The 26120-nt window shown below is 36.3% G+C and overlaps 1 protein-coding gene across 2 annotated transcripts in view; it reads right to left on the minus strand.

Annotated features, from left to right (window-relative positions):
• Nucleotides 1–373: 373 nt before the first annotated feature.
• The window catches only part of LOC311081319 (potassium voltage-gated channel subfamily A member 1), a 70943-nt gene continuing 45196 nt past the window's right edge, over nt 374–26120 (minus strand). The window contains exons 2-3 of one of the 2 annotated variants that reach the window (XM_084111832.1): nt 14601–14798; nt 374–3349 (exon numbers count right to left, since the gene is read on the minus strand). The gene's annotated coding sequence lies outside the window, so the exon portion shown is untranslated. The remainder of the gene's footprint in view (nt 3350–14600; nt 14799–26120) is intronic. The other variant, XM_084111831.1, reaches the window with a different exon arrangement.

Here is a 26120-nt window from a genome sequence, read left to right on the forward strand (position 1 = left end):
ATCTAGGGTTACACTTTATTTTAAGGTGTCTTTGTTACACTGTAATTATACATTTAAGTACTGATTAATATAATAATTAACTATAGGGTTATGATTAGGGTTTTGTTTAGGGTTAATTGCATGTAATTATGCATCATTTATAGTTATTACTATAGTAACTGCATGTAACATACAGTATGTAACAATGACACTGTAGAATAAAGTGTTACCCGATCTAGTTCTGTGGATAAAACCAGTTTGCCAGCTTTGCTGGGGTTTCTGGGGAAAACGATTCAGATCCATTCAATTCTCACAAGCTCTATTCAGTGACAGGATGAAAAATGAACATACTCATCAACAATTCATATAAACAACATGTTCATTAGGACAATGACAAATTTAACATTTTATTGAGATATTTCCCTCTCATAACAGAACAGAATAAGCAACACTTGACAAAGACGTGAGTGAAGTAACAAATAAATAAAGCACTGTTTATATAGACATGACTGTATGATTTTGTAAAACACTACATCTATTCAGATAAATCAGATCAGTTTTCCCCAGCATCTCCATAAAATCCCAGTACAATTGCATGACCCGTACATGTGTTCTGAGAACTTTTGTGCCATTCCATCCAACAATAAATATTTCCTCTACTGTAGCCAGAGTACAAAATTACCTTTCTGCCAATGACAGGTGAATTAAGAAAATATACTGCCCAAAAAACTTCTCAAGTTTTTTCTCTCAAACCAGGGCACCTGTCATTCATAAATAAATAAATAAATAAATAAATAATTCATCAATCATTAAGTCATGATTTAGTGTGTCATATTTTCATGTTGGTGGTTTAATAGTGTGAATATTGTACAAATGTGTCATAACATGGACATAAAAAAAAAAAAAAAATAATTCAGGCATCCAAGATCAACTTCTGTTAGATGTTCTGTTAGAGTTGCAACAGATGACGCACTGGATCCTTGTGTAGCCACATCCTGGCCAAACGGTCTAAAGACAGCAGCTTAAAGGACACAAGTGTTCTCTACACTTCTAATCAAGCATTTGGAAATAATCCACAATGTATTTCAAAGCCTCAGCATACTTTGTTACACAGATATCAATGTGGATATGCCGTAAATAGCAGTATACTTACTGGTACATATCAAGGAATGCATCCACAGGGTCAGATGACACAGATGTTAAGATTTTAATGAACTGATATTCTCATGGGTATAGGTATAGTAACGTTTTTTTCTTTCTTTTTTTCTTTTTCTTTTTTTTTTTTTTAATATAAGCTAAATCTACAGTATAGATCAGTTTCATACTTTTGAGTTTGGTATGCAAAAGTCCTACCTGCGGGGATATAAAATGCACTTTATAGCATGTCAGAAGCAGCATTTTCAAGTCAATTTAAGTCACTGACAATGTAAAAAAAGGTAACAGTTGACATGACAGTTGACAAATCTGAACATTATTTAATTTGTATCTTAAAGATATATTTTGTGCAGCAACACAATGACAATTCATTCTTCAGAATGAATGACAATAAAATAAATAGTGATCTATACTTAATATTCTGAGTAACATAGTTGACAGTTTTTTTTTTCTTTTCTTTTTTTGCTGTAACTTCAGCATTAGGCAAGACTTTATATATTTTACAGTTGAAACATATAATCCAACTTAATTCATAAATTCTATAACCATTATTATTATTATATTTTATGAAGTAATGAAAATCAGAGCCCCCTCGTCAATTTGTCATCAAAATGTCTGTCACTAAAGGTAATGATGTGAAGCACACATTGGTTTTGGGAGAAAAGGTTGCATATTTGCAGAATATATGTATTAGACTCAACATTTGTGAACAACAGCAAAGTGAAATATTTTGATTTGCTAGTGTAGTACAATATAAAAGACTATGCTCTTATTTCTTCATTTAGAACCAGATAAATCTAAAACAATATAGATATTTCATCACATGTGCGTTTTGAGACCTAAACACGAAAAGCACACATTAAGAAAATCAATAAAAGCTGTCGATTTGAAACATGATAATCCAACCCGATCTCAAGGCAATTCATATGTATTTTACAAGGTGGCTAATTCGTACGAATTCATACGACCTCACTCGTACGATTTTTGCTAAATTGTACATATTTTATGAGTTGGCCAATTCGTATGAATTCGCACGAATTACCTATCCCTGACCTCACCCCTAAACCTACCCATCACTGGGGTTTAGACAAATCGTACGAATTTGTACAAATTGGTTGTGAGATAGCGTTAGCCTGGAAATAACCTGGCCTGGAATCTGAAAGATTAAGGGTCTGGCATCGACTAATGAAAATCGGCCAGCTCGAGGGGCGGCACCAAGCATGCATTTGAAAATCTCACTGCACGCAATTGGATAACACTATGACCGGCGTCTTCTGTTCCTCTTTTAGATAAAAAGCCAAGTCTAACTCGTTCATTGTAGCGGCCAAAGCCGTTTCAAACAACTGGTGTTCATCCATTACCATCTTGCAATATTTACTAATGACTTCAACGTCACAGTGATGTCGTCATCTGTTTAGCTCGCCTCTGACCCACCTATATCAGATAACCCGATGTGATTGGTGCAGCTCGGATACAAGGGCATATTTAATGAGCATCATTACTCGACGCCAGAGTAACTCGCTGAGCAAATTCAACTTGTGCTCTCGCGAGAACTCTGGATTTCCAGGGTAAGATAGCGTTGGATAATCATATCAAAATCATGATAATTTTTTACTAAATAAAACATCAGATCCAAATATTAAATTTCTCTTAGTCATCAAATTGTTTAAATTATAGGGCACACGTACAGTATGTAAGGATGACACACAAATCAGCAAATGCCATTCTTAACATGATCACTGTTGTTGATGAGAGGTACTATGGCTTTTCCCCTGTTTAAGAAAGGAGGCATTTTCTTTGCCTAATACTATTTTATCTATAGGTGTTCAGAAGTGTCTCCGTTGGAGAACAATACTGTTTTAGAAAAATATACATCAGGAAAAAGCTTTACAAAAATAAACCAACTGAACATAGTCATCCAAAATTTACTTAGAAATAAAGTTCACTCTAAAATAGACTAATATTGCACATGGGATTTCCTCTAACATGATTTATGTTCTATACATATTTGTTGGAATCCATGGATTTACATGACACCTGTTCAGTCCATAAAGGTGTCTGTCAGAAGTGGAGTACAAGTCATCATATGTTGGTCCCATAAATGTCCAGAAAACGACTGATTCACAGGGTTTGATCAAAGGCACAGGTTTTCTGCAGAGGTGTTTAGAGAGTCTGAAGAATCTGTTGTCATGATTATGAATTCCTCTTCTGGGATCTGTGACAAAATAAATAAATAAAAAGAAAAACAGATTTATTTAATTATTATGTTATTTTTTTTCAAATATCCAACTCCGAAATAGATTCCAATCATAAATATTTGCTAGCGCGGGTTAAAATCTCACATATTCTGATCATTTCATCCTTACATCTACTAACATACAATAGATTACAATAAATCAAAATATTTTGCTCATCTGTGTGCGAGCCACCACCACTGATAACAGCATGATTGCTCAGCATGATTTAAAAACACCAGATTGCCCCTTATTTAACACAAAGGAACAAAATTAATAATGGGCTAGTCAACTAAAGATTTTTTTAAAAGTGAAAAAATCTTTTTTCCATAAATTACGCCTACGTGTGACAATTATTACCTTCAAATGTGTGTCCGTATGCAAGTTCGAGAGACTTTATTTAAATAACATACATACACCTCTTTAGCTATTCGCTAATCACACTAAATTATTAATTTGTGGATTGGCCTGATCCAATGGCATCTGTTCTTGAGTCAACAACTCAATTGATCTGGAGTGCGTTTCCCGAAAGCATTGTTAGCCAACTATGGTCGCAAGTTACGTTGTTATCAGCATATTTCAACGAGTCGGTGTTTCCCAAAAACATACCCAGGTGAAAAAGATGTGGTATTACATGTATTAAAAATATACTTGAAGTTCAAGTAGTATGTTTATAATACATTTGTATTCCCAACATGCTTATTTGAAGTACATTAAAAATACATTGAATTGCATTTGAATATATTTCTAAAAAAGTATACTAGAAGTACATTGGTAATAAATATATGCTTAGTTACACTTTTAAGAAAAATGCTAAACACAAGCATACTTTTAATATATTTCTAACAAGTGCACTAGAAGTACATTGGTAATAAATATATGCTTAGTTACACTTTTAAGAAATATGCTAAACACAAGTAAAAGAAGCTCAATCACAAAACAAGCTACTAAAAAGTTGCAACAAAAAAAATAAAAAAAATAAAAGCAGATAATAATAATAAAAGAAAATACTAAGGCAATTCAGTATAATTTATTCATGCTGCAATGCATGCTGGGAAATACTGATGAGTTTTGAATGGCTCCCATCATGCACTGCAGTTTTATCATCACCGTTGTTGAGATTCATATGCTGATTCTTGATGTCTGTGTGTGTCTGAATGATACAGTAGATGAAATCCACTGAAGAGAAAAGAAGACATTAAATTTGTGAAGATCTCAACAGAGGAGGATTAAACAACTCCACAAACAGCATTACCAGCTTCACTTATTACTAATCAGATTGACTTTATTTCTGTCAGACGTCTACATAAGTTGTTATTAAGAATTAACAAAGGTTTAACTTTAATGTGTTTCATTTGAAGTCACCATAACAGTGATTAGTGTTTCCATTAGTTGGGCTCTTAACTATTTTTTATATCTTTTGTCTTTTTTTGTCTTTTAAGTGAAACGAGATCAGGTGATGATGGTTATTGTTGATGGTTTTAAAATCATCATAAAATAGCCTGAATCACTGATGTCATTTATATATAACAATTTTGTTGCAAAGCAAATATTTAGAATTAAACAAAATAATAGGACCATTCAGCTGCATAATTTATTCATGTTACAATGCATGCTGGCAGTTCTGTACATTGCAACAAGGTATTTTTGATTGTCTTCATTGTTGAGATTCATGTGCTGATTATTAATGTATGTGTTTATCATCGAAGATTTACATTTAATGCTCAAGTTTGTTAAAATCTTCTAACCGATGCTAATATTTTTGCTGGATATCATTCTGTAGTAACACAGGGGTTGTGATGTGAAAAATAGTGATGGTGAAATGAAGCTTTGTGAAGCACTGGGGCTTTTCCCCTCGACTGTATCGTAAAATGGTTCATTACTCAAAGCTTTTCAACACGTTGCACACTAACGACATCTTGTGGTCAAAAGGTGGAAAAGCTGCCTTTCTGTCCCAGTCCTTTCTGTTTTTTTATTTTTTTATTTTTTATTTAATAAATCACTTTCTGCTCTGTAAACCACAAAGCAATACAATTAATCCTCATAATTCAAGTGTTAATGTTGATCTAGTTCTTATACAATATATGAACAAACAACTGTATGAGTTAATTTATGGGGAAAAATAATAATAATAATAATAATAAATGGGATTCACTTGTACAGAAACAATTCTTATGAATCTGCTTTGATCTACAAATGCAGCCTTATTCACATAAACTTTAGCCTTAGTCCTAATCCTGCGAGTTCATAGGCAAGGCTCATGTAGGCATATATAATCAAAATAAAAATAAAAATTGTTGTGGAATGGTGAAGTGCTTGTGAATTTTGTGGGTAATTTAATAAATTAATGTTTTTTTATTAAGGAACAGGACTTGTTCAACAGTGTGAGGGCTAAGTCTATTTCTTTCTTTTTTTTACTACTACCGAAGGGTATGACACTCGAAACCTGCTCAAGGGGTTCGCGCTATTTTTGAATCTGAATCTGAAGCAATCACGTGACTGTGTGTGGAAACGAAGCTTCGGACGTCACAGATCACGTGGTTATGGCAAAACGAATCAAGCTCTGATACACTGCTTCAATGTGTGATGTTTCATTTTTTTGACAAGCTTCGAAGCCTCTGTGCCGAACATCACATCACTAGTGAAAATATTAATGGAACACAATTGCTAGATTTTAAAAACATCAGTGAAGCAGGCTATTTCATGATGATTATAAAACCATCAACAGGTAACCATCATCACCTGATCTCATTTCACTTTAGCCTTCTTTGCTGCTGTAAATGTGTTTAACAAACACACTGTCACAGCAGCCAAAAAAGGACAAAATATATAATAAGAGTTAAGAGCCCAACTAATGGAAACACTAATCACTATTATGGTGACTTCAAATGAAAAACATTAGAGTTAAACCTCTGTTAATTCTCAATAAAAACTTTTGTAGACATCTGACAGAAATATTGTCAGTCTGGTTATTATAAGTGAAGCTGGTAATGCTGTTTGGTGGAGTTGTTTAATCCTCCTCTGCTGAGATCTTCACAGATTTAATGTCTTCTTTTCTCTTCAGTTGATTTCATCTAAGGCTGTAGCTGAAGTCAGTTGTAGTTCTTGTGTTTCTGCTCGGCTCTATTTCTGTTCTCTTCTTTTCTTCAGTGATTCTGCTTGTTAACAGGCTTATTAAGGCTGAGCAACACCATATTTAATATACACAGGTTTTGTGGCTACGATAAGGTCAAGTTCTGTTTTATTTCTTTTGCTCTTGGCTGACATGTGGCCAGAGGTGTAAAGTCCAGGTTCAGAACGTAAAAGTCCTCCTCAGTATTTTGTTCCAATCACCTGGATTTGCTAATTCAGCCAGGAGATAGAACTTAGTGAAATCATGGGTGGAATAAACATATGGCAGGACTTCTACTTTCTGACCCCAGGACTATACACCTCTGAGTTGGAATGACAGCTCTCAACCTGTGGTTAGAAGCATAGTTTCTTGTTTGCATGACATGTGGACTCAATAAATCTTAAGCAAAATAAGCAAGCTAACATTCAGTACAATCTATATCTTTTATTTAGAATAAATACAAATGTCATTTAAGTGTTTTAGTTTATCAAGAGATTTAAAGCACTGTTTTTGAAGAGTGTGCATGTGTGAACGTGCTCTAGTACGTAAGAACAATCCAGAATCTGGAAATAAAGCAAAATAACTGAGAAAAATGAGAAATAGTCCTCAGATGCCAATCTGCTTAATTCACAAGTCTGACTAATTAAAGATCCTCAGAGTTTGAGTGAATGTGCGACTGATGGTACGAAAACTAAGTTACTAATGCAGAATTTTAAGATTTATTACTGTAAATGAAAATCATATTTAGGTCACGACTGTCAGTTGTTTGTGAACCAAATCTGCTGTAAAAGCTGTTTAAGCCCATTGTATGAAATGCTTGAATGGACATGTCCATATAATAATGCAAATTAATGCCCATGCATCTTCCCCCACTGAGGGTTGTGTTTAGGGTCAGGGGATAGAATATTGTTTGCACAGTATAAAAATAATTGTCTCTGGAAAGTCCCTATAAAACATGAAAACCCAACATGTTTGTAAGAATACATGCATTTGTGAACAGTGACATACACATTTTGATTTTGAATTTGACTCCATCAATGAAGCTAATGTGTTTGCTCATGTTTAAAGATGTATATATATCTTTTTTTAAAAATACCTTGCAAATATTCAATATCCATTACAGGTATGCAGTATATGAACATGAAGACAATATAGATTGTTTCGTAGGCAGAGTTAAATGATCGGTAAAGTACATTAAATAAATAAATAAAATTATTAATTGAAGAATGAAAAGGGACCAAGGTTTGACCAAGATATCTAATGATAAAAATAAAAAAAAAGAAAATAAAAAAAAACTGGAGCAAGGAGTTTACAAAAATAAACTTTATTGGTCAACAGTACAAAAGTACAGTATTTATTCTGAGAATGATTTTTTCTGCTGTGTAAGACTCAAACCTACAACAATACAGCACTCCTCTGAAATTTGACCCACTGTTCAACAGTCTCTTACTGGCTAGCCGATTCTCTGTCAGTGCAGATCAGTGAAGGTTTGAGACGGATAAGTGCAGTGACCGCGGCTGCAATTAAAGCACTTTGGTCATTGGTGTGACAGGCATCCCACCCAGAGCAGTGCACGCTGATGCTGACCCATCTGAGGTATTAGAGAGTGCAGCATACACCCGCTCTTGGAATCTTCCTCAAAGTTAATCCGGTGGGCTGGTCGGGTGGGCAGCGATGCCAGATGGTGGCTGTAGTTATGAATGATGCTTTGGTCTTAAGTATTAAGTTGGATCAGTGTAATCCTGTGCAGCATATGCAGAAGGCCTGCAGGCCCGATCCATTGAGGACACACTCCCCCAGTCACTCATTGATACACTACTGATCTTCTCCAGCATGCAGCTACAGCTACTGCTGTCCGCCTCATGTTCTTATCCACGGCCAGTCCTGTTCCTCATTTATAACTTCATCTGAAATACTACCATGGGTTCATATTCAGCGTTTGATTGGTCAAGCCACACAGTTAGAATTGCACATAGGTTTATGATCTGATAAACCCACAGATCAATAAGCAAGCCCCTTGCAACTACTCCCAACACCCTCAACCACATAACAATATACTAACAACCTATTTAAAACTGACATTTAGCAATCACATAGAAACACAATGAGTACTCAGAACATATTAGCAACTGCAATGCCCTGGCAACCTCTCATGGTACTTTAGCATTGCGGTGGAGGTGACTTTTGCACAGGAAAAACACCACTCATTAACTACCATCCAATTATCCTCAGAATCCAGACCATCTAAGTAACCTTATAAAAGCCACGCACATCATGATATAGCCATGACCATCGATGTAACCAGTATGCACTGATAAAATGATTTATTTGTACAGTAAATATAATTTAACATTTCAGTTGAAATATCTTAAGCAAAGTATATTACAGTTTTTCTCAATCGCTTTGGCACATTTTTCAAAACAGTCTTAACATTCTCTAAACTGTAAGTGCAATTGACACAACTGTTTGCTGGAACATCACAACTCTATTGTCTGCTAAATGCAATTACTCACCCAAAACATTTAATTCATGCTTCAAAACCTAGTTATTGTTAGCCTGACGTCGTCATACTCAGATTCTAGTCAGAATGTGAATCTGATACTGCTCCATTGGGCTGTAATTAAGGGGCGTGTTTCAACCGAACCAGGAAAGAAAATGCCTCTGCACTCAATTGGATAGACCTACAACCAATCAGAGCAATGGAGTAAGTGATGTATGTTCTTCATTCATCTTTCCGATCGACAAATGCCTTGATCGCGGTTCTCTATTCCTCTTTTAAAATTAATGTGCTGTCGATATCTTCTATAACAGACGCGATGGCAGAATCTACACATCTCAATTCTCCAGCTGCAGTCTTCTTTGTTGTAAACTAATTCAACCCAAGCGCTCTATTGTGACGTGGATGATTACGTTACTGTGTATCATCTGTTCATCATCGTATAAAGCCCGTCCTGACAATTTGATTGGTCCGAACAGCTCTGGTTCGAGCATAGTTGCTCCACAACGGATCAAGTCCAGACCGAACTTCCCGACCTCAAATGTTGTGGGCGGGGCTAAGTTCGGCTGGCATCCAGGCTAAGTTATTGTGGCAGTAAATTTCCCAATGCCACCAAAATAAAAAGTGTTTTGTCATCATGTGAGCCACACTGGTAAAATGTTAAGATGTTTTTTCACCATAAAAATATTTGTTATATGCAAATTTCATGTTTTCTATTTTTAGTTGACACTGTTTTCTACACTATACAAGAATGTCAGTTTAATGTTAGCTAATTACCCTCCTCCATCCCCAGCTCCTCCTCTCGTCCAGTCAGGATTTGGGATTCTGATTCCCCTTGAATCAGACTAAATTCTTGAATTATGTTTTACATTAAAATATTGACATTAATGATATCTGCAATACATTTATGTTGGTTCTGTTCTGTTTACCCTAAGGAGGGTTATTGCTGCTCTCCCTGCTCTTATCCATGCTAGTTCTCGCCCAGAACAGAACCATACCGCCAATCCAAACTGTATGCTAATTGTCAATCGTATTTGACGATAGTGGTCCTGACAGAAACAAACTATCAAAGAAGATCAGAGTGGCTAAAAGTCGATACTCCGAAAAGCTGAAAAAACAGTTTTCAGCCAATGACCCGTATTCAGTCTGGACAGGCCTGAGAACCATCACAAAGTACAAGTCACCATCCCCCCAATCTGTGGAGAATCAACAAATGGCTGAGGATCTGAATGCATTTTACTGCAGGTTTGAAAAACCCAAACCCCTTACCCGCTCTGACCTGCACTTCACACATACACCTCCTGCAACTCTCCTCCTGCTATTCAACCTGCACTTAAGGTCTGTGTGGAGGACGTGAGCATTGAGCAAGGTCTTCAAAAAACAAAAGATTAGGAAAGCTTCAGGCCCAGACGGTGTTTCACCTGCCTGTTTAAAAGTCTGCACTGACCAACGCTCCACTATCATTCCAGTCCCCAAAAAATGGACTTAATGACTACAGATCAGTCGCTCTCACTTCATGAAGTCGTTTGAAAGACTGGTGCTGAACTACCTGAAGAACATCACCGGACCCTTGCTGTACCCCCTGCAGTTTGCATACAGAGTAAACAGGTCTGTGGATGATGCAGTCAACATTGGACTGCATTATATCCTGCAACTCGATAGACCTGGGACTTGTGCAAGTATCTTATTTGTGGACTTAAGTTCGGCCTTCAATACCATAATGCCTGATCTTCTCACAGACAAACTGACCCAGCTCTCTGTGCCAACCTCAATCTGTCAGTGGATCACCAGCTTCCTTACAGACAGTCAACAGCTTGCGAGACTGGGAAAACTCACACCCAGGACTCTCACAATCAGCACTGGTGCTCCTCAGGGTTGTGTTTTCTCCCCCTTACTGCTCGTCTCCCTGTACACAAATGACTGCACTTCAAAAGACCCCTCTGTCAAGCTCCTGAAATTTTCAGATGACAGTCATCGGCCTCATCCAAAACAGTGACGAGTCTGCTTACAAACTGGATGTTGAACAGCTGGCTGTCTGGTACTGTCACAACAACCTAGAGCAGAACACGCTCAAGAGATGATCGTGGACTTCAGGAGAAACCCCCCTGCACTCCCTTTGGACCCCAGCACACTTTTTCTTTGAACTGTTGCCCTCTGGCAGGCACTACAGAGCACTGAGCATCAGAACAGCCAAGCACAAGAACAGAACTGTACATGGTCTACCATAACTGTACATTTGTACATAACATCTAAAATTGTACATCTGTAAATTACATCATAAACTGTTCACTTGTAAATAACATATTTGTATATTCATTAAAACAACTATGTAATACATATTTTTTCTCTATATTTCTACTACTATATATATCACATTATTTAAATTTGTTTCTTATATTATTGTTATATTTTAAATCTACTGTGTAATTCCCATGTATGTCTGCACTATGTCTGTACTTCTGCACTGGAAGCACCTGTCATCAAGACAAATTCATTGTGTGTGCAAATATACTTGGAAAATAAAGCTCATTCTGATTCTGTTTTGAAAGACCTATATAATTTAAATATTATATTGTGTTATAAGGAACCTTTTTAATAATAGTTTATTTTCATTAATATTAATTATGTATTATTACAGGTTTTTAAAAATTGCTTATGTAACCCCTCAGGTCCCAATCGCCTTGCTCTGTGCGGGCCTCGAACCCAGACACACAATTTCTGAAATTATGGCTCCATGTCTTAAAACTCTACACACAAAACCATAAAATACGCACACAAGATGCTAAACGTCACACATCTCTTGCTAAAGCAAACACTTAATTCAAAACTAAAACCTTTCTAAAAATGGTGTTTTTGTACAGTAACTCTGTGAAAAATGTAAAACACTACAATATTGTGTCTTTTGCTTGTTTAGTGTACATTGGAGTGTACATGAGTTTGTCACATGTACATGTACAAATACACTATGTATGTATGCACAATTGATGAACTTTACTGTTATTGAACTGAACTGACTTGAGCTGAATAATGACATAATTGGCTTGTTAGAGCTGCTTTACAGCACAATTTGAATTTGTTACTATATTGTGAAGCTGCTTTGAAACAATCCGTATTGTGTAAAAAGCAACAGAAATAAACGTGACTTGACTTGTATGCATATTCAGTATACATTTACAAAATAAACAGAAATGCAAGGGTCAAAAATGTATTTGTTTCTCAAAACATTGAGTTTTGATTTCTAAGTGATCAATTTATGTATAAATGTTTCCACACGTGATCGTTGGGTATAAGTAATTTGGGAATTTGTTGTGGCATTTATTGTTAATGGCAGTGTTTTCTAAATTTCTAAATGAGCTTGTTAGTTTTGAGGGATGTGTCTAATGTAGAGAACTGTGTTGGTAATACTTTATAATAACTGCACGCTATTAATCATTAGTTAAGCATTAGTAAACAGTTAATTCTCATTTAAAAAGAATTAATAGACATTAATAAGCAGTTTATAAATACAGCTATAAATTATGTATTCTTAACTTATAAGCATATCTACAGTATAATGTATTTAATAATTGAATTTTTATCATTTATTAATGATCAATTTATCATTTCTAAATTAAGTATTGCATTATTTACAAACCAGTTATTTAGGAGTTGTCATTGGTTCATAAGATCACTTAGAACGTGTAAGTAAATGATTAATAAACTATTTAAATGTACATTCATAGGCCTACATCTTAAATATTTCTGTGTTCTGTATCACTAGCTAAGTTTCCATCCACTTGTCAATCGAATTATCTGAAGTTCGGTAAAAAAACTCATGCGAATAAAGCTGGTGAAAGTGTGTTTCCATCCAACGGCTTTAAAGCGAATAGAAACTTGTGCGTAATGACGTCACATGCTGTTTTGCGATCAAATTGGTATATCGAATTGATTTGAGACATTTTAAGGTGTTTCCATTAATTTTCGCACTGAATCGCACAACATTCAAGCAAACATTTGCGAACAAAGTTTTGCTAGACAAAATGGATCGCGCCATCTACCAACAAATGATCAGTATTGCACAAGTTGTAATAATGCTTATGTGCCAGCTGATAGCGACATACAGTATCAAGCTATAATAAGAAAACAACGACGCTATCAACACATTGCTATGATGATGCAGATGCACGTAAATGCCCGACGATATTCAGCAAATAACGTTTCCATCAGCGTTTATCGCATAAGTATATCGTATATCGATCAAGATAAAATCCAATGAGACCGAACATATTTAATTTGAGTCGATATTCATGAAATTCAATCGAATTTTACTGTTTCCATAAGGCATTTTTCATTCGATATCACTTAATTCGGATAAAAACGTGTGGATGGAAACATAGCTACTGTGCTGTTTGTTTCCTTTTTCTGTTTAGAAGATACTGAGCCTTTAAATCTCCTTTGTAACTGCTTTACAAGTCATAAATAGTCCTCACTTTAGATGAGCTTACAAAATAGTTACCTGACCACTACTAAATGCTTTATAACTACCTGAATAACCATGAATTACAGTAGAAACACATGTTAATAAAGCATTTATTGACACATTAAGTAACTATTACTATATGTCTGAATAATACGATGTATGAATGTACATTTAAATAGTTTATTAATAATTTACTTACACTTTCTAATTTATCTTATGAACCACTGACAACTCCTAAATAACTGGTTTGTAAATAATGCAATACTTAATTTACAATTGATAAACTGATCATTAATAAAGTATGAAAATACAATTATTAAACACATTATAGATATGCTTATAAATCAAGAATAAAGCATTTATAGTTGTAAATATAAACTGCTTATTAATGTCTATTAATGCTTTATAAATGATGAATTAACTGTTTACTATTGCTTAACTAATAATTAATAGCGTGCAGTTATTATAAAGTGTTACCAGATTGTTTTACAAATGCAAACTAAATGTAAAGCATATAATGTGCTTGCAGTGTTGCAGACTTGGTCTGAAGATAAAGTACATGAGTGAATGGTTTCAAGTACCACTTTTAGTGTGTAAGCAATTATAAAAAAACTGTAATATTATTCTTGTTACCCCTAGTATTATAATATATAATTATATTAGGGTATTAGGCCTCTATTAGGGTATTACATAAAAAAATTAAATGAAAGCAAGTGGTACTTTTATTGACATGGGACAATTGTAGTAAAAAAAGACAGTGCTAAAACAACAGTTATTATTATATTATAAATAAATGGTAATTGACATTAATCATTAAAGGTGCAATAGGTGATTCTCTGCAGAAACATATTTTGTTATGCTGGTTGAAAGTCTCCTCATATCCTAATAGCAATCACTGTGTTAAGCGGTCTAAATGTATTTTTATAAATATATATAGTCTGTGGAAGGCGTAGGACAATAAAATGTTCGTTCAATCATTGCATTCGGTCCGAATTAAATGAAAGTATGTGTTCCCTGTCAGTCAACGTGTGTTTGCATACCACTGCACAGCCTGTTCACGCAGACATCATATGTCATCAGCGCGTTTCACGTACACTGTGCAGACAGAGCGAGAATGGCAGGCAAACAGTTGTTTACGTTCATTATTGTAGTACTGTTACTCACTGTAATGTTTTTTCACAGGTGAATGACACATGATGTAATCCAATAACGTTGTCTCTGGTCGTCTCGCTTCTGGCCTGTGTGTGTTCATGGTGTTTTGGAGGAGGCGTGGCTTTGGACGGCGTTTCGCAGGGAGGATGGGATCGTATGCTTTCAATGCTAGCAGGCTAAAGTTAGCATTTTCCAGATCACCAATAGCACCTTTAATGAATACATAAAGAAAGAAAAAAATAAAGAAAGAAAAAAATTCACACAAAATAAATGTAATGAAGGCCAAGTTCCAATATCTTTACAATAGTCAATGATATCTTAATGTTTTTCATTATGTGTGTATTTTTATGTAATTGAGTCTCTACAGATGATGACACTATTTGTTTGGGTAGAAATACACAAATGAGTTTAGAGTTGCAGTGTGTCTCTTCCATTTGATAATAAAATAAATTAAGTTTATGAAGACCAAAAGTAACCATTGTGAATGGACGGAATGTGAGCCTCTGAGCCTTTGATCATTTATATGCTATTTTCATAATAATATTAAACATATGTATATACACATGGACGTTTAGTTTAATTGGGTTGGGGTGGCGTGAAAAAAAAAATGCTATAAAGGGGTGCCATGCTTTCAAAAAGTTTGGGAACCACTGGCCTAGAGAACGTGTCATCCACTTATTGTCTGTAGGGACCGTTCAGCAGGCATCCCCGAGGCATGGCAGTCATTGGCCGCAGTGTCTTGTTTCCTGTTCTCAGGGAACATAGGTTACAGTTGTAACCTGAGACGTTCCCTTTTGAAAGGGAACTCGCACTGCGTTGATGACGCTATTGGGGAACGATATATAGTACCCACAACATCTTGCTGAGGGGAGTGCATGCCAATTATGGCTGTGACAAAAATGGCAGAAAACGTAAGTTTCACTGAAATGCCAAACATAACCCCTTCAGGTCACATAAAGGTTGTCAGTGACAATATTCACTACGGCCACTGCCCAAGCTATAAGCCTCAAAGAGGCCTCTGATACAACGAAGGCCTACCAAGGCCAATCAAAGGCTTGGAACCAACAACTTCAAAGGAAGGGGTCCTTTAAGGGAATATGGCCGGGGGGTCCGAAAGGAGTCCCATCCAGTCACTTTCTGAGGGGGATATAAAGTCAACCCCACATGCCACCAGGGAGGCTGACCTGGTCTAATTTACTGATCTAGTCTTGCCAACAACCTGTCTGTTTCCTAAACAGAGTCTCAAACATTATTTGCCTCAACTTGTGGAGGCATCTGATGGGGAGGAATGCATATAGTGGCAGCAATCACTCACAGACCTGATCATAGAGATGGGCATCCTGGAGAGTAGAACTCAGCATAACGCTTTCGAACACTGGCAAACGAGCGGAGTAACTCTACTCGATCCTGGATCTACACAGTGCACTCTAAAAGGGGGCTGATCTAACAGGGAGGCCTTGTGAGAGTCCTTCGACCTTCCAACCAGACTTAGCGAGCTAAGTATTCATACAGAGCGATCCTCAGATAGAGTCTGGAACACTATGCTCAACCTGACAAGTATTGACCGGAATCTGGGCTAGAATCAGGGAGGCTACATGGGAGCCTGCAACGTGATACTTAATGCCTTTGCAATACTAAGCATCCAACTGGTTGGGGAACCGCCTTCAAGGAGGCCTGTTAAGGCCTAACTACTTGATAGCAAGACTGTTAGCAGAGCTAGCCTCAGAAGCTTGTAAGAGGAGGCCAGTACTAGGAAAAACTAGATTACAGGAATAAAATCTCCTGATGGGCTCTAGCTCTAAGGAACCTACACTCAGATACTGAGAGGCTCGAGGTGAGAATGCTTAGCAGAACGCCACCAAATTCCTAGTTACCAAGCCTTAGCCAGATATCGAGGCTATGTCTGAAGAAACAAACTTTGTTGCATTATTTTCCTGTTATCACTGTAAAGCTGCTTTGAAACAATCTGTATTGTAAAAAGCACTATATAAATAAAGGTGACTTGACGTGAAGTTCAGAGCTATAATCTCAAAACTGCTGCTCTAGTATAAGGTGGCTTTCAAGGTGGCCCAACGAAGACCACTGATTGACTTTGTGATTGACTTTGTGATTGGGCCAATGATTGACCAATGATTGACTAGTGAGAATATAAAATCTGTCTTTTAAAAAATACAAGATAATATGCCTTGACCCTGATACATTATATCTGGAGCTTGACAGTGCGGTGGCACTTAGTAGAATAGATCCCGATAGGGAGGAAGCCATCTCACACAGAAATGTCTGTTTGATGCTCGGATGAATGGTGACCTTACTAGAGAATTTTCCATATAATAAAGCCAACCTGTACACTACCACAGATTGGCACTACCCACTACATAAGCCTGACGACTCTAACATAAGAGGAGGCCTATGGGAAGGGTATGCATAGCCTACCTTATATGGGATCTTCAGGGTCCTATTTTCACCCTCCTATAAAAACCCTACCTAACACACCCCTTAATAATTTCTAACAGGGAACCTAGGTCTACTGTTCAACCTTACTAGAACTCTCATAAAGAGATGAGACCTACTGAACAACATTCGCAAAATGGAGGCCTATCACCATTAAGAGCTCGGAAGAGCGCACTTACTACCAAATCCGACAGCAGACCTACAGAAGGGTTCCAAATTGAAGGAATAACTCATCATAGATCCAGCCTCAGGGCTGATGTGTTATGCAAGGTTTAAATGCAGCCAGAGGGTGCTTTTGCCTCTCTGAACTTTCCCACCACCGCCTCGACGGAGGTGCCGAAAAGTTCAGAAGGCAACACTGGTGCAACAAGAAGAAAGGCTTTTTCTTTCTCCCCGATGTCAGCCAAGTTCAAAAACAGATGCCTCTCCGTGGCCGTAGACGCTCGATAGCGGAGGCTGTTTGTTTGGTGGCCTGGAGAGCTAAATCTGTGGTTTGGTGCAGCTCGTCCACTGCCTCAGGAGAAAGACCCCGACCGTGGTCCAAATCTTTCAGCAAATCAGCCTGATATGCTTACAACACAGTCATTGTGTGCAAGGCAGCACCAGCCAGACCCAACGCCGCGTATGCCCTGCCATTTAAGCACAATGTCATTTTTTAGTGGCTTAGAAGGCAGGGCCAGAGCACTCAGTGTCGGTGCCTCTCCAGCTGGGAGATAGTTCGCGAACGTCTCATCAACTGGGGGCATCGACACATATCCGTGTTCGCGCATCCCCTCAACATCAGCGTAGGTCGCTCGCTAATGGTGATGGATGCACGCTGAATACGGGTTCTTCCATGACTTTTCGATCTCATTGTGTAGATTGGGCAGGAATGAAAGGCTCACAGGAGCTGGAGCGTTATGGCCGTCAATTCTGCCACAAGCGGTCTCTTCCCTCAAGCGCTCCCATGGCAACTGAAGCATTGCTGAGGCGCGTTCCATTACACTCAACCTCTCAACATACGTGGGGGACAGGGTGGCTGTGAGGGTTCGGGTTCTACATCCTCTTCACCCTCATCAGCCATCTCCTGCTCTCTTGGGCTGGGTGCCAGCAGAGCACTTGCTGCCAGATCAGAGGATGTTAGTGACAACACATGCTCATCTGGCAGCTCACTCTCACGAGCCTCCGAGGGGCGTGAGAGATTAACACCTCTCTCAAACTCCTCGGCGAGCTCCCTCTGAGAACCCCACAATTCTAGTCTCCGCTCTGCCTCAGCGTGAGCGGGACCTGAACTGGCTGGCACAATTGCCTGTCCCTCCTCCCTTGAGAAGAGGGCCAGATGAGAGCGGAGTTTTCTTAAGGGAAAATCTCTCAGTTGGCACAAGCAGCTCCCTCAAGAACTGATTGTGCATACTCTTCGCCCAAACAGTAAACGCACAAGTTGTGTATGCCATCAGGTGTCAAATATCTTAGACACGGATCCACACACTTCCTGAAGTGTTTTTCACAAGCCATGATTACCTTTTTAAGTTTCAGGTTGAAGCGTACAAACAAAACAGTCTCTGAAGACGAAAAGAGGATGACATGTTCTCCATGCGCCCCTTTTATACTTCTGGGTCCCACAAGTAGTGTATAGGCTGTCGCCGGTCAATACGATTGCTGTGATTGGATAAGCATTTCAGACACCGGTTCACACGGAGGCGTTCCCAGATAGCGTCATCGACGCAGTGCGAGTTCTCTTTCGAAAGGTCGCAATTTAAAAGTTAACATTTATAGACATTTTAAAGAACCATCTTTTTTAGTGTGTAAAGGTAAAATTAAAAGTACCCACATACTCTCTCATGTCTCGTTCCTGGTTTGTTTTCACAAGGACACTTTAGTACTGTAATGTATTTCTCCTTTATTCACTTGCTCTTAGGTCACTGAGTCTGAAGAAAACAATTTTTCTCACACAGTCATCTCATTCATCTTCAAAGAAAGAGAAATCCCTCACTCTGGGATGAGGACAGCTGCTCCAGCTGCCAGAGGGGACATTTGTGAAGCGCTGCTCATGTGTACCGCAAAAGCAGCAAAAGGCGAGTGCTTTTGAGTCAATCTACAATAGGTGTTGAAGAAACACAGAATGCCCAATATGATTGAAGAAATGGCCACAATATTTGCATCAAAGACGTATACGCTTGAAAAAAAAATGACACTGTCATGACACAGTAACAAGGCCTTGGTTACATCAGGGGGGAAATAGTTTCAGACCATAGCCCATGCCGACTTTAAGTGCCTCTCTTAAGCTACATGTAAACAATCCCAGGTTTTCATTTAAATGGGTCAAAAAGATCCACATCACACAGGTAAAAATATATATAGTTCTCTCTCTCTCATGAGACTCTTGTGGTCAAATTCTGCTTCACTGGGTATTCTAGTTAGTTTATACTGCTTCAGTGGATACATGCACATAAACACTCTGACAGCACAGAAGCCACATGCCCACCAAAGCCCACAGCATCCACTGAGCTCCTGGCACTTACCATCAATAGGCTACAAAACAAAGCCTGAAACTTTTACAAAATGAAGATTTTTTGTCTTTTTCATTTTCAACAAATGGTCAGCTAAAATGCCTATGGCCCGAGATTCTGGAATCGGCTCCAGCATCTCTGCGACCCTATAGGACAAGCAGTTTAGGAAATGGATGGATGGGTCTGCTAAAGGAGATGCTTAACCTTTAGCAGACCAAAGTAAATATTATATGAGCTGTTTCTATTCATTTTATATAAACATAAATGTACAGTATCAATTTTTGCAGCGCTGTTACAGCCATTTGGATTATCTAAACTAATTTTATCTAATTTGTGTGATTGATTTAATTATTTTCTGGCAAAAATATAATGTAATTATCAAAATGAAATAATAATAATAATTTATTTTTATATATTGTCTTTCAGGCACTCTATAGTGCTCAAGGTCGCTTTACAACGAAAAAAAAAAAGAAACAACAAATTAATAGTATATAAGTCTGAACAGAGAACAGCAGAAATAAAAACAAATACATAATCTAAGCAAACAATGGCAGAACAAAAACGAATGAAGTGAGAATCAGGACAGAGTTAGAAACAAGAAATACAGTATAAGAATAACAGAAGTGAAGTGAGATTTCAGTTGAGTTTTGAATATCCGAGATTTCACTCATCCATTTAGAGGTTGTGATATATTTTTCCAACATTTAGTAGCAGTGACTCTGTAGGATCTATCCTATTGGAGTGACTTACTATTTTTTGTGATAACATGAGCAAGTTGTAAACACTGAAGTATTTTAGGTAAACTAACTAAAGGGAATTGCAATGATCTAATGAAAGCATGAATAACAGTTTCAGCATCCTCAAGACTGAGGCAGGACTGAAGACAAGCAATATAGCGGAGATGAAAAATGAGGACCTGATGAAGATGGTTACAGTTTTTTACATTTCTCAATACTTAGGTCACTTTTGCAAAACTCTTCACACAGTGAGCACAACAGAGATCTATGTGGGCTAAACTATGGATAATTTATCACAAAATGCTTTAGCACAAAATGCATTCAATGATGATGCCAAACTCTGTGCACCTCAGGCCAGTTTGCACATGAATACATGCTGTTTTCAAAACTGTTAAACTTAAGTTCAAAACAATAACATAATACAAAACTGAATAAGAAATAAAATATGCTACATTTCTACAGTAATATAGAAATGAAATATACTGAATCTAAAAAATCAAATACAATCAAAGCAATTAGATAAAACTGAACACCTACACAAGTGTTAGTCTTTCAATTTCATCATCATCATCCATTCAAAGGGTAAAACTTTGGAATAATTTTGGACTGTAATGTAAACATCAATCATGTAACATAAACTGCAGTGAATTATAAACAGTAGAGAGTGTCATTATTGTTTTGTAAAGAAATTGTACAAAAGAAAATATTGTATAATGCTACCTGATGTTAGTGTTTTTTAGGTCTGTGTTTTATGATTGACAAAGTGTGTTTGCTGGGTAAAAACCTTTGCTAGTGTTCTGTAAGAATGAGTTAATTTGAGACATGAATGAAGTGTTTTGGTAGATTACTGCATTTTGAATGTGAAATTAACTGCTGTGCCTAGATGAAAGTTGGTAATACCCAGGGGGCAAAGGGGGTTTAGCAGACATGGGCTGCTGTAAAAGGTTGTCATATAAAAATGAAATCTATGATGTCTGAGGATCACAACCTGGGTGGACAAGCTGCTGGAAACTTGTAAATAGGGTCAAAACAATGCTACCTCAAATTCTGCTTTAACTCCCCGGAATCACCCAAACATGCTAAAAAGGTTTAATTACATTCATGAATCCTGAGCCATATCCCCCTGATACTTTATGCTAGAAACAAACCGAGCACATCTTTCAAAAGAGTGGAAGATAAGTTTCATCTGATGCATTGATTCTACATGTAATTAGAATGTAAGAGTTAACAATGCCTCTTAATTCATAGGTAGGCAAAAAAAAAAAAAAAAAAAATTGAACATTCCATTTGTAATCGGTAGCATTCTTTTCCCTTTGTTGTTGTTAAAATAAACAAATTACCATGTGAAGTTAACTTTTACTAGATGAAATCATATTTTGATTATTTTCACTAACCAGACAGTCCTCATGGCCCATAACACATTTAGAGGGAATTCAATTTCAAGCCTATAATAGCCTGTCAATTCAAACAAGATCCAAGAAGTTTACCATTAACTGATGTTAATTGTATACTGCTCTGTTTCTGTATGTACAGTATATCGTTTGCATATCTATGCAATATCTATTATTTGTATTGCAATGTCTAGTATTTCTAATATTCTTTCACAAGTGGGATAGCTTTATTTATTCTATCGAAATAATTTAATGGGTTAGGCTTGGGTTAGGCTGGTTACTGTTCAATCCAGGTGTTTGGAGTGTGAGACAAAGGTACTGACAACTAAATGTTGAAAGACTAAAACACACAGGAGTCATGTGTGGAGTAGGTTTAAAAGTATTTACTGATTAAAACTGTTACATTAATTACAAATAACAAATACTTACTCATCAAATGTATTTAAATAAAATACAAAATACTGCTGTGAAAAAAGTATTTAATTAAAATACAAGTAATTTGTAATTTGAAAATACAAAAATACAAAAGACGCACTTTTATGATGGATAGATGCACTTTTATGATGGACAGACGCACTTTTATGATGGATAGATGCACTTTTATGATGGAAAGATGCACTTTTATGATGGATAAATGCACTTTTATGATGGATAGACACTTTTATGATGGATAGATGCACTTTTATGATGGACAGACGCACTTTTATGATGGATAGATGCACTTTTATGATGGACAGACGCACTTTTATGATGGATAGATGCACTTTTATGATGGATAGACGCACTTTTATGATGGATAAATGCACTTTTATGATGGATAGACGCACTTTTATGATGGATAGAGGCACTTTGATGAAAGATATACCCATTGACTGTCATTCTAAAGCTTGGAAGAGCCAGGACACTTTTTAATATAACTCTGATTGTATTCTTCTGAAAGAAGAAAGTCATATACACCTATAGGATGACGTCAGGGTGAGTAAATCATGGGCTAATTTTCATTTTTGGGTGAACTATCCCTAGGACCATAGACATAAAATACAAATAGGACTACCAAATTGCCTATCACAGTTTTTGGCAAGTAAATCACGTGATGTGACACATCCTATTGACCCTGTTCACATTTCTGGGTTTCTCAGAAGTGGAAGGCATCATAGTTGGGTTAACTTCTATAGCAGTGAATGAAAGACTACATTAAATATATTTTTTGTGTTCCAATTTGCTCAAATAGCAAAAGAAAAACACCACAACAGCGTTTTCACAACTTTCAAAAACAGTAAAAAAATAGATAATGGCAGTCGGACTCGGAAGAGAGAAAGTTGTCAACTTTGTCACAGCCGCGCTATTAGAAACACCCTCACAGCAGCGTTAACTAGTTTTTGTGTAATATAATACAAATATAGTGTTAAATGCGTAATTATCTTTTATTATGACAGTATGTGGCAACATGTACGTTAAAAGCGCATCTTCTGCACTAAACAATGATATTGCAATATTCTAGACTCTTACATGTATCTAACGCCACACTTACACTACAGAAGACTGTACATTTTTTTTTGTATTTTTGTATTTTCAAATTACAAATTACTTGTATTTTAATTAAATACTTTTTTCACAGCAGTATTTTGTATTTTATTTAAATACATTTGATGAGTAAGTATTTGTTATTTGTAATTAAATACTTTTTGATGTATTTGTGCCCATCTCTGGTTAAAGGTTGTCAGAAGAACTGCTCCATGCTACATAGGATGCCATTGCCAGGGGTTGGCAACCAAATGTAGTAGGATACAGCATGCTGAAACACTAGAGAGCAGCGACAGCAGCAGTGACTCCGAAAACAGCTAAACAAATTGTATAAACATTATTACAGAAATTAGTTATCACCCTGAATTGTAATCTGTTTGTCTGTTTCATTAATTTTTTATTTTATTTTTTGGTACAAATTGCTACTTAATGTAGTCAGTAAATACTTTTAAACCTACTCCACACATGACTCCTGTGTGTTTTAGTCTTTCAACATTTAGTTGTCAGTACCTTTGTCTCACACTCCGAACACCTGGATTGAACAGTAACCAGCCTAACCCAAAATCCTCAAATCCTTTTTTTTTTTTTTTTCGATAGAATAAATAAAGCTATCCCACTTGTGAAAGAATATTAGAAATACTAGACATTGCAATACAAATAATAGATATTGCATAAATATGCAAACGATATACTGTACATACAGAAACAGAGCAGTATACAATTAACATCAGTTAATGGTAAACTTCTTGGATCTTGTTTGAATTGACAGGCTATTATAGGCTTGAAATTGAATTCCCTCTAAATGTGTTATGGGCCATGAGGACTGTCTGGTTAGTGAAAATAATCAAAATATGATTTCATCTAGTAAAAGTTAACTTCACATGGTAATTTGTTTATTTTAACAACAACAAAGGGAAAAGAATGCTACCGATTACAAATGGAATGTTCAATATATATATATATATATATATATATATATATATATATATATATATATATATATATATATAAATTTATTTTTATTTATTTTTTGCCTACCTATGAATTAAGAGGCATTGTTAACTCTTACATTCTAATTACATGTAGAATCAATGCATCAGATGAAACTTATCTTCCACTCTTTTGAAAGATGTGCTCGGTTTGTTTCTAGCATAAAGTATCAGGGGGATATGGCTCAGGATTCATGAATGTAATTAAACCTTTTTAGCATGTTTGGGTGACTCCGGGGAGTTAAAGCAGAATTTGAGGTAGCATTGTTTTGACCCTACAAGTTTCCAGCAGCTTGTTGACCGGGTTGTCCACCCAGGTTGTGATCCTCAGACATCATAGATTTCATTTTTATATGACAACCTTTTACAGCAGCCCATGTCTGATTTCCTAAAAAACAGGTGTTTTGCCCCCTGGGTATAAGGAGAACTGTGTGAAGAGTTTGGAAAAAATGACCTAAGTATTGAGAAATGTGTCCTAGCGATTGTAAAAAAAATACAAAAAATAAAAACGGCTTCAAAACTGAGAGAGGAATCAAATACCACTCCCAAATTTTTAACAGTTGGTGAGAGAATAAGCAAAACACCATCAATATCTAAATATAACATGTTTGGGGACAACTAACAAAATTTCAGTCTTGTTAGTATTGGTTCATAGAATCAGAAGCCATACATTTTTTCAGATCTTGAATTCTGTTTGTTAGGGAAATAAATGAGGTATACAGATAGAATTGGAGGCTATGATGTAGATTTGAATGTCATCTGCATATGAATGGAAATTTAAAACATGCTGACAAATAATCTGACCCATGTGTAGCATATAAATTAAAAAGAGAGGTGGACTGAGAAGCGAACCTTGAGGAACACCTCTAGAAACAGAAAGAAATAGACACATTTCTAAAATATGCCAGTGTACATTACAGCTAGCCTAAATTAAGCTCACTCAGTAGGAGTTAGTTAGTTAGTGACTAAATGTTGATTTTTAATTGTTGTAAATGTGTATTTTCCTTCAATTAAAGATAATTCTTTGTTTGACATTTTTTTACTTACAATAACTTTTCTTACAGGGTTAAAATGTTTGAGCTTGATGAATGCAGCAACACTAAATTTGAGTAAATATTGAAAACATTATTTATATTAATTGGAAAATTACATATGTGTAATGTTGTTTTTCGCCTCCGTCGCACAGTCCTTCATTGACTGCCTAATATTGCATATTGCACATAAAAAGAACAGCAGGCTGAAATCACAATCTCCAATCTGATTGGGTGGCACTATGAAACATTCAGAAGTCAGGATATACAGGTTTTTATCAGTCAGCTAGGAACAAATTTGTGTTTGTAAGGTCCAGGGTTCAAGGAAAAATATGAACTGTTGAATATGAATATGAGCTGTGTCCTCAGACGGTTTACAAAAATGATGGACCAAAATAGACCAGACTTCTCTGTCTATGCTGCTACACTAGTGTGCATATATTGAAGGTTGTGTTGATATTGTGTGGACATGACAGTTAATCTACACATATAGACCTACAATTTGAGAGATGCCATTTGATGCCAAATTTTTCTTTTTCCTCTTTTTTTTTTTTTTTTTTTACAAAAAAATAATGTTATATAATTAGTATATATATATATATAATATATATATATATATATATATATATATATATATATATATATATATATATATATATATATATATATAAAGTTGAAAATATGAATAGGAAAATATGATTGTAGGCAACCAATTTATTTATAATTTGTAGTAGTAGTTGATTAATATCCAAACACATTGTACATTGTCTACCAAAGTTTTGCCTAATGCCACTAGGTGACACTATTCAACTGTTCAAATCTTGTTTCTGAACAAGGTCCCATATCTCAGTCTGCTTCAACTGCAAACTCCACTACATGTTTGCCAGCTGAGGTATGTTATCCATGAGAAACAATGGTAA

Source organism: Abramis brama, assembly GCF_963993115.1.
Source record: "Abramis brama genome assembly, chromosome: 4".
In the NCBI taxonomy this organism is placed as follows: domain Eukaryota; kingdom Metazoa; phylum Chordata; class Actinopteri; order Cypriniformes; family Leuciscidae; genus Abramis; species Abramis brama.